Source organism: Lactuca serriola, chromosome 5 (genome assembly GCF_051521515.1).
Source record: "Lactuca serriola cultivar US96UC23 chromosome 5, Lser_US96UC23_V15, whole genome shotgun sequence".
Classification (NCBI taxonomy): Eukaryota; Viridiplantae; Streptophyta; class Magnoliopsida; order Asterales; family Asteraceae; genus Lactuca; species Lactuca serriola.
Window position 1 is genome coordinate 80,989,564 of NC_136412.1, and position 10,016 is coordinate 80,999,579.

Genomic DNA, 10,016 nt, shown 5'->3' on the forward strand with positions numbered 1-10,016 from the left:
CCTCTGCTGTGAAAAATAAGGACTAAGCAGAAAACTCTTATCTCATGTGAGAAGAGAGTTAGGTAGCTCATGATTAGAATAAATATGAGAGCCTAATTGGGAAGACAAGGTTTGTTTGTACCAAGTCAGTAAGGCTTTTATTCAGAATCAGGTGAGGCTTTGGACACATACAACAACATGCTTCTAGGGACACTTAGCTAGTGAAATGATTTACCCACAAAGAGACATAAAAAAAATAAGAGCCAAAGTAAATAAAAAATAAAAAATATTTTTGGAGTTTTTGAATTTACGAAAGAAAAAGAAAAAAAATATTTTTGGAATTTTTGATAAAAATAAATAAGACATAAAAAAAATGAATTCAAAAAAAAATGTTGGAACCGAACCCGAGCGTTCGGTTTATTTCGGTTGAGAAAATTTTGGAACCGAACTCGAGTGTTCGGTCTATTTCGGGTGAGAAAATTTTTGGAACCGAACCCGAACGGTAGGTCTATTTCGGTTGGCAAAAAAATATGTTTGAAAAAGAAAAGAACTCCGACAATAAGAGAAATGAATTTGGAAAAACAATACAAAAGATTTACAACCAAAGAAACTACCTTTGAGTGATAAGCGAAGATCTGATGATACAACCGAACCCGAGCGTTCGGTTCATTTCAGTACACCAGAACAAGACCCGAACCTGAGCGTTCGGTTCATTTCGGCATACATGAGACCCGAATCCAAACGTTCGGTCTATTTCGCTTCTTACTTTTGATCGTGAGAGGTAATTTTTGGTACTGACTTCGATTCCATCATTCCTAGCCCTTGTAGAATTTTGTTGAAAGAAGCTTCAGGAAGAGCTTTGGTGAAGATGTCAGCCAGTTGATCAGTGGTTCGAACAAAATGAATTTCGACGTTCCCATCTTCCACATGATCCTTAATGAAGTGATACCTTAGTGCTATGTGCTTAGTCTTGGAGTGTTGCACTGGGTTATGACAGATCCTAATTGCACTCTCGGAGTCGCAATATAGTGGGATCTTTTTCATATTGAGTCCATAGTCCCGGAGCTGGCTTTGGATCCAAATCACTTGAGATGTACAAGAGGCAGCTGCGATGTATTCTGCTTCAGCTGTAGACAGAGATACACAAGTCTGTTTCTTTGATTGTCAGCTAACCAACTTCCCGTCAAGGAATTGGCAGCCTCCAGTGGTGCTTTTCCTGTCTAGTCCACAACCTCCAAGGTCTGCATCTGAGTAGGCTTGAACGAAGAACCCTGAGTTTGATGGATACCATAAGCCGAGAGAGGTAGTTCGTTTTAGATACCGGAGTATGTTCTTCACTGCAAACATATGAGGTTCACAAGGATTCGCCTGAAATCTAGCACAGTAACAAACAGAAAACATTATATCAGGCCTGCTAGCAGTAAGGTACATTAAAGAACCGATCATCTGGCGATATAGCGTAATATCGACTGCTAGCTTATCCAAGGATGGAGTGAGCTTGGTGTCGAACGCCATTGGAACTTTAACCTTTGAGTCTCCCATCATGCCGAATTTAGCAAGGAGAGTCTTGGTATAGGCTTCCTGGTTAATAAAGATGCCTTCGGGTCTCTGTCTAATATTTAAACCAAGGAAAAAGTTAATCGGACCCATTGAGCTCATTTCAAATTTAGTCTCCATCAGCTTTCTGAATTTAGCTGTTAAGCTAGGATTCGTTGAGCCAAAGATGATATCATCGACATAGATTTGAACAATCATAAGGTGGTTTCCTTCCTTCTTATGAAAGAAGGTTAGGTCAACCGAACCTTGTTTGAATTTGGACATCTTTAAAAACTTGGTTAGCGTTTCATACCAGGCCCTTGGTGCTTGTTTCAACCCATAAACCGCTTTGTCAAGAATATAGCAGTGATTGGCGTACTTTTCATTGACGAATCCCAGAGGTTGCTCCACGTACACCGTTCTTCAAGTTCTCCATTTAGAAATGCACACTTTACGTCCATTTGGTAGACCTCAAAGTTCTTGTGTGCAGCATAGGCAAGGAATATTCGAACAGATTCCAGCCTAGCTACAGGAGCAAAAGTTTCCTCATAATCGATTCCTTCCTCCTAGCAGTATCCTTTCACCACTAGACGAGCTTTGTTTCTTATCACATTGCCTTCCTTGTCCATTTTATTTCTGAAGACCCATTTGAGACCAACAATCGAGGCATCTTTATGAGTTGGAATGAGGCGCCAAACCTTATTTCTTTCGAACTCATTAAGTTCGTCTTGCATAGCTTGAACCCAATCAGAGTGATCAAGAGCAGTGTTTACTGTCTTTGGTTCAACTTTTGAGACGAAAGAGTTAAACATGCAGAACTCTACTTTTGAGAATAGAGATGTTTGCTTTGCCTTCAGTTGAGATCGGGTCAAGACCTTTTCAGAGACATTACCCACAACCTGTGAAACAGGATGATCTCTGGTCCATTTGACAAGAGGAGGGTAATTTGGATCATAGGATGGATCCAATTCAGCATTTACCATTTCTTCTAATTCAGATTGACTATCATCGTCATAAAACATATGAGCATTCTCCCCCTCGACTGATGAGCTTTCAGGTGTATCTTGACTTTCCGGTGCTACAGGACTTTCGGGTGCAGTAGAGCTTTCGGGAGCTACAGTACCTTCGGGTGCAGCAGAGCTTTCGGGTGCAGTTGGAGAAGAGTTCTCCCCCTCAACTTGTGAGCTTGGCTGTTTTGAAGAAGATGGATTCTCCCCCTCAACTGAAGCACCATGCTGAGGAAGTTCATTTGGAACTGATTCTTCTTCGCCCATTCGTTTGGCGGCGTTTTCGACGATTTGCTTCAGATGGTCAACTTTGTTGTCTGCTGCATTGGCTTCTGAGAGAGTAACCTTCTCCGGTTCATCGAATAACTCCACAAACTGCTCAAACAAATTTGCAATCGAGGCCGTGACTTGTCCTGTTTAAGTGAAAATTTCTCCAACTGTTTCTTCAGTGGCCTTCAGCTTTTTGACGTAGTTGTCATCGAAAGTCACATAATACGTTTCTTCAATCTTCCTCGAACGCTTGTTTAAAACCTGGTATGCTTTTGAAGTAAGAGAGTATCCCAGAAAAATTCCTTCATCGACCTTAACGTCGAACTTGTTACAATGTTCTTTAGAATTGAAGATAAAGCATCGTGAGCCGAATACATAGAAGAATTTAACATTTGGCTTCCTGTTGTTGATGATCTCATAAGGAGTAAGAGTGAAACGCTTATTGAGATAGGACCTGTTCTGCGTAACACATGCTACAGCAATAGCATCCGCCCAAAAATATAGAGGTAGAGAAGCGAAACTTAGCATGGTTCGGGCCGCCTCACACAAAGATCGGTTTCGTCTTTCGACAATCCCGTTTTGTTGAGGGGTGTAGGCGGCTGAGAAGTTGTGACTGGTTCCTTTTTCTGCCAAAAAGTCTTCAAATTCTTTATTCTTGAACTCCAGCCCATTGTCGCTTCTGATGTTGCGAACGACTTTCCTCAGTTGCACTTCAACTTGCTTAATAAACATCTTTAGCTTGAGAGTTGCCTCAGATTTGTGCGTCAGAAAGAACACCCATGTAAAACGTAAAAAGTCATCAACAATAACAAGAATATACTTGCTACCGCCAATGCTTTCGATAGATGATGGACCACACAAGTCAATGTGAATTAACTCAAGTGGTTCAACGACTTTAGTGTTTATAATGGACGGGTGACTTTGACGACTCTGCTTCCCCATTTCACACGCAACACACAAATGTTCTCGATCAAACTTGAGCAATGGAAGACCCCGAACATGACCTCCGGTGACAAGTTTGTTGATATCCTTGAAGTTGAGATGCGAGAGCCTTCGGTGCCACATCCAGCTTTCGTCAGAATGTGCTTTGGATTACAGACAGATAGCCGGATTTCCTTTTATAGGTTTGAGATTGAGAGGAAACATTTCGCCTTTGCGCTCCGATTTGAGAATCACCCTTTTTGTTTTCTTCTCTATTATTTCCGAACCCTCATCATCAAATTAAACTTTAAGACTGGTACCTCCAACAAGCTGAGATACGCTGATGAGGTTATGCTGTAGCCCTTCAACGTACGCAACCTTTCTAATCGTGAAGTCTCCATTTGTTATCATCCCATAACCTTTTATCGTGCCATATGAGTTGTTCCCGAACTTGACATTCCCGCCGTTTGGAAGAGATCGAAATTCCCTCAGCTCTTCCTTTCTTCCTGTCATGTGACGTGAGCAGCCACTATCAATATACCATTCTTCATCGAACTGCTCGTCACTGATAACCTGCAAAAATCAAGCAGATTTAGGAACCCAAAGTTTCTTGGGTCCACGTGAACCTTTCACAGGAACAGGAATAGTAAGAGAAATGTCAACAAGATATGTTCTTTTTATTAAAGTTGTTTCATCTTTCTTCTTAATAGTGAACACTTTAATTTTGTTTGGATTTGTTACAGTCGGTTTGGATTCAGATTTAGGCGTTTGGGCCTTGGAATGCTTTGGATCATTCTTGACTGAGGAAACCTTCGATTTTCCTTTCAAATCCGTTGAAGATTTTGGATTTTGATTTTGAATAGAATTGGATTTAGAATGGGATTGAGAAGAATTAGAATGAGAGAATTTGGACTGAGAAGTTTTCTGGATTTGAGGTTCTAAGTGACCCTTTTGTTTTGGTCATTTGTGGGACCGAACCTTGAACTTTGGTAGCTTTTTCTCTCGGAACCGAACCTATGCTTTCGGTAGCTGGTGTTCTCTAAACTGAACTTTTCCCTTCGGTTGTTATTCCTTTCAAATCCGAACCTGTTCTTTCGGTTGTTATTACTTTCTTGCGGCCTGACAGCACTTTTCTCTGACTTTGAATTTTTGTCATGATAAGAGAAATGGGCGTTTTGAGATCGCCAAAACTGTTTTCGCTCTGAGAGATTCTTTTTGTATCTCAGATTCCTTTGCTGCTATTGATCCTTCACTTGCTTCGGCTGTCGGTGGATGTTGGCTTTTTGCTTTTGCTTCCTGTCAGTCGGTTCACTTTTAACCGATGATGTGTTGCTTGCAGGAGTGAATTCTTCTACAGGAACTTCTTTTGTACCACTGGTACTTGGCACATCGAAGTTGTCAGGCTTATTTAGTGGCTCTGGCACATATCTGCCTTTGGTTTTCCAGGACGGCTGCTCTGATAGACCAACGGTTTCGTCAGCATTATCTATAGGAGCAGACCAGAAAAACTCATCACAGCCATCAACATTATCTTCGTTTACTATGGCGGTGAGTTCGGCTATCTGATGTTCGGTTACTCCTGTGACCTTATACACCTGATTTGGTGTTCTTCTTACCTTTTGGTATACAACAACCTTTTCTTCAAGAATCGGGGACTTATTTTGGGACAAACGAGCAAACTCCACAAAATTTTCAGAAATAAGATTTTTGTGGTTTTCGGGTTCGCTCTTGACAAACTCAGAACAGTCGACTTCATCCTCTATAGAAATTACGCTCATATCATCATCCTCATTAAGCTCAGACGCATTTTCAACATCAATTTTATTTTCTGAGCTCAATTTGGCATTCAAAGAGTCAAATTTTTGTATGGTTTCGGTCCTTAGTTTTAGTTTATCGTTTTCATCCAAAAGGTTTTTCAGCATGTCCTTATGGTCCTTGGACTTTATAAAAGATTCGATTTTGTCCAGACCATACATATAAGTCGGATTCATATCATCAGACGAAACTACACTTTCGCAATTATATGCTTCAACATCGATTTCATCCTCCTTAAACTCAAGGAAGGGCAAAATCATGCGATGAATTTTCTGCCCTATTTCACAGTTCGGATGAAGTTGAGTGATGTTGGCATAAAGACGTTTAGCAATTAAACAAAAAACATTTCTCTGTTTCAGAAGTTTTAAATTGTCTCTTTGTAAATAAATTTTTTCGTCCTTAGATTTAATCAGCTCCGACTCCTTCAGCTCTATCCACATCCTCCTTTCCTCACTCTTGGATGACACCCTGCTTATTTGGTCAGTTAGGTTAGAATTGGTGACCCGTGTTTGAGTTAAACTGCTATCTAGATTTGAGATTCTTGAATTTAAGCTTTTTAATTCTTTTTCATATGAATTTTGTGGGACTTTGAATGAAACAAAAACGGATTGTACCTTCTTGATCAATTCATCAAGCTCATTGATCTGCACACTGAGAGGTTTTGTTGTGAAGCATAAGTCCTCTCGCTCCTTGGTGTCCTCTTTCCCACCATCTGTATTGTATCCCCTCATTTGAGATACATCTGTCACCATCAAACACTTCCCACCGCTTTCATCACTTCTTGCCACATACGTCTTTCCATGAGATGGCTTCCTGACTTCATCGTCCTCTGAGTCGGTTGACCAGACCTGCACGCCACCGAACTCATCATCCACTGCCGAACCCTGCACAATTAAAGCATTCATCAAAGGGTTAGTAGCAACTTTCTTTCTCTTGATCTCTTCCAGCTTTTTCATCAACACAGCCTCTTCATCTTTTTCCTCATCCTTCTCTGCCATTTTCTTTAGGACACAGTCTTTGGCATAGTGGTTCTTTCCTCCACAGTAGTAGCAGTTCACACCAGAATCTCCTTCAACTTTCGCCTCTTTCTTTGGTTCTTCTATCTTCGGTTCCTCCCTAACCTTTTCAGAACTATAGCTTCCCTGCCAATTTCGGTTTTTATTGGTAGGGAACCTTTTCTTAATGAACTTCTTTGGATTCGACACCATCATTGCATAATCTTCAAAAGTAAGATCATAGTCTTCTAAGTCGAGGTCTTCATCTTCTACCACACTTTTGCTTTTAGATAGGAGGGCCAAGGACCCCAAACTTGAGACCACATTTTTCTCTTGCAAGACAATCTTTTCTTGGGATTTCAGAATCCCCACCAGCTTTGCCAATGAATAAGATTTAAATTGCTCATGAGCTTTAACAGTGGACACGACCGCTCTCCACTCGGATCTAAGGCCATTCAAAAAGGTTACTTTTTGTTCAATCAACTTTCTTTCTATATCGTGTTTGATCATCTTGCTAAGAAGATGATTGAAGCGATCAAACGTCTGAGTAACAGTTTCATCAGAATTCTGCTTAAATTCACCAAACTCAGACAAAAGCAAGGTTTGAATAAAATGCTCCAAATCTTCATCTGTGGAATATAGCTCTCGCAGCCTATCCCAGATTTCTTTAGCAATGCTACAAGAACTCACCAACCTGAATGTATCTGATTGAAGAGCGAATCAAATCAGTTTCAATGCTTTAATGTTGCACTGAAACTTTTCCTTTTCGTCTTGAGCAACATCCTTTACGTCCTTTAACAGATCATTATACTCTTTCTGAGTTTTAATGATTTTTTATGTTCCTGAGTGAGCAAATGGTCCAGAAACGATTGCTTCCCAAATAAGGTTTCCATTGTCTTCAGATCCGATGACATAATCTTCAAAATGATGCGCCCAGAATTCGTAATCCTGGGTGTAGAGAATAGGAATCTTCGTCGTTGATCCGATGCTGTTTGAGATGTTGATGGGATTAGATTGTGACTCGTCCATGCTTGATCGTTTAACCTGTTTGAAAGATCAGACTTGTAATATGTAATATTAGGGCAAAACAAATAAATGCTGAGTTACGTCAATTATGGAATGACGACTCAATAAATATTAGTTAATGCAGAATAACCCTAATCGCAAACTCTTTCACAGAAAAGATGTGTATGAATTACACAGCCTCCTGCTCTGATACCAATTGATGAGTTATAAATTAACTCTTTGATCGATTAGATCTTCGTAATAGGTAAGTAATGAACGTAAAAATAGTATAAACGAAACACAAGTATGAATCAGAATGTGTCGAATGATTAGATTACTCGATCCTCAGCAGAGCTTGACTAAGAACTTCCACTGTAGAGGATTCTAGGGTTACAAAATAAGAACGATGAATATTCTGAATAATACTTTTCTAATCGTTTCTAATCATCTCTCTATCTAGGATGCATGCAAGCATCTATTTATAATAAACCCTACAAAACTCACGGATGGACAGGCCCATACCGGAGATATTGGACCAGCTAACGAGCCCAATAGACGCAACACTATACTGGACCTAACATATCACATAGCACATAATCTCATACATAACAAATAAGACCCTCTGGTCATCGCATAGTACCACTCTAGGTAATGTATAGTGAGAAGACTCATCTCGATGTCTCGGAAAATATCTGACTCGGAAGAAGTATGATCTAGCCTCCGCCTAATCACATAAAGTAATACTCCCATAAATACAACTATACTCAACCCTAAAGTAAACAAGCTTAACGGTCGAACTTGACCCGACTCGGCGAGTGCACAAGGGCAACTCGACGAGTCCACATGTGTCGACTGACTCTCTTAATCCTTCTCTTGACACGTCGAGTTGTACCCCTGACTCGATGGGTTCCACCTGCCATGAATCGAGGGGCAACCCCGACTCAACTCTCCGAGTCTCAAGAACAACTCGGCGAGTTCCACTTCAACTCAGACCCCCCTCCGACTCTCCCTGACTCACTGAGTTATAACCCGACTCAGCTAGTCCACTCACTGAGTGATTAACGGGCAATCTTAATACTACTCGCCTTGTCTGCTCTTCGAACTCGGCGAGTTCATGCCATGCACAAACTCTATACAGCTCCTAAGGTCAGATTTGTTCCATACAATCATAGATCTGGCCTCCCCAAGCATGATAATCACGTAAAGTTCGGACCTGGACACACATATAATATAGAAATGGTCCAAAATGGTGATTTAGCCCCAAAAATGACATTCTAAGCTTGTGACTTCCAAAATGCTCATAAAGCTCCAAGGGTTTAGGTCTCTGGACCTCTTTGAGTCCAGATCGAAAGCACAAACTCGAAAAGGGGACTAAATACTCTACATACTCTTCTTCTAAAGGGTTTAAAAACCCTAACTCTATGAATCAATGCTCAAAACTGGATAAGGTCCGAAGGAATACCTTAATATGAAGCCTTTGATCCCTGAAGACACTAGATTTGCACTTCCTTCAGCCTTCTTTTGCCTTGGACACCTTCTCCTTCAAATTTCACCATCAAAAACTCAAGATTGCCTCTCCTTTCCTCACAAATGCTCTAGATCTCTTTAGGGTTTCTCTCTGGGGGTTGGTGGCCGAAAATGACAGCTATAAGGCCCTTTAAATAGGTCTCAAACCCTGGAAATTAGGGTTTCATTAAACAGCGTGGACTCGCCGAGTCCACCCATCAACTCGCCGAGGCCAGCTGTGAACTCGCATACGAATCCGCGACCCTACTCGGCGAGTCTAGACGCCAACTCGCCGAGTCCCCCCACAAAACTCAAAAATAAAGAAACAAATATCATACCTGGGAATCCGGGTGTTACACTAAAATTCAGATTTTGGCCTGTGCACTACTATGCTAAATATTAGAAAAATCATAACTTCCTCATACGAAGTCAGATTTGGATGTTCTTTTTATGCACACTATCGGTTTAACATATCCTACAACTTTTGTTTAGATCGCTAAGGCTAAATCTCGCTCTATCATAAATTCACTATTTACGCATCCTGGTATCGTGTCGGTTCTGTCTCGAAACTTCGACGGGTCATAACTTCTTCCTTATAACTCGGATTTCGACGCTCTTTATATGTACAAAAACCTTGTAACATATACTAAAACTTGGTTGAGATTATTTATTCTTAATAATCTTTTGTCGAAAAGTCGTTTTTGACCCCTATTGTCTCTAAATTGACTAGCCCGGATCTACGGACATTACATCGCGCTCCCAAGTGAATTTAGGCCCTCGCTTGGCATTCCAGCGAACCTTCACTATCAGGATGCGACTTTGTTTCGTTCGTTTGATCTCTCTATCCATGATTTCGATTGGTTCTTCCACAAACTTTAGATTCTTGTTGATTTCAATCTCATCGAGAGGGATAGTAAGAGTCTTGTCGGATAAGCACTTCTTAAGGTTCGAGATGTGGAAGACGGGATGAATGTTACTAAAT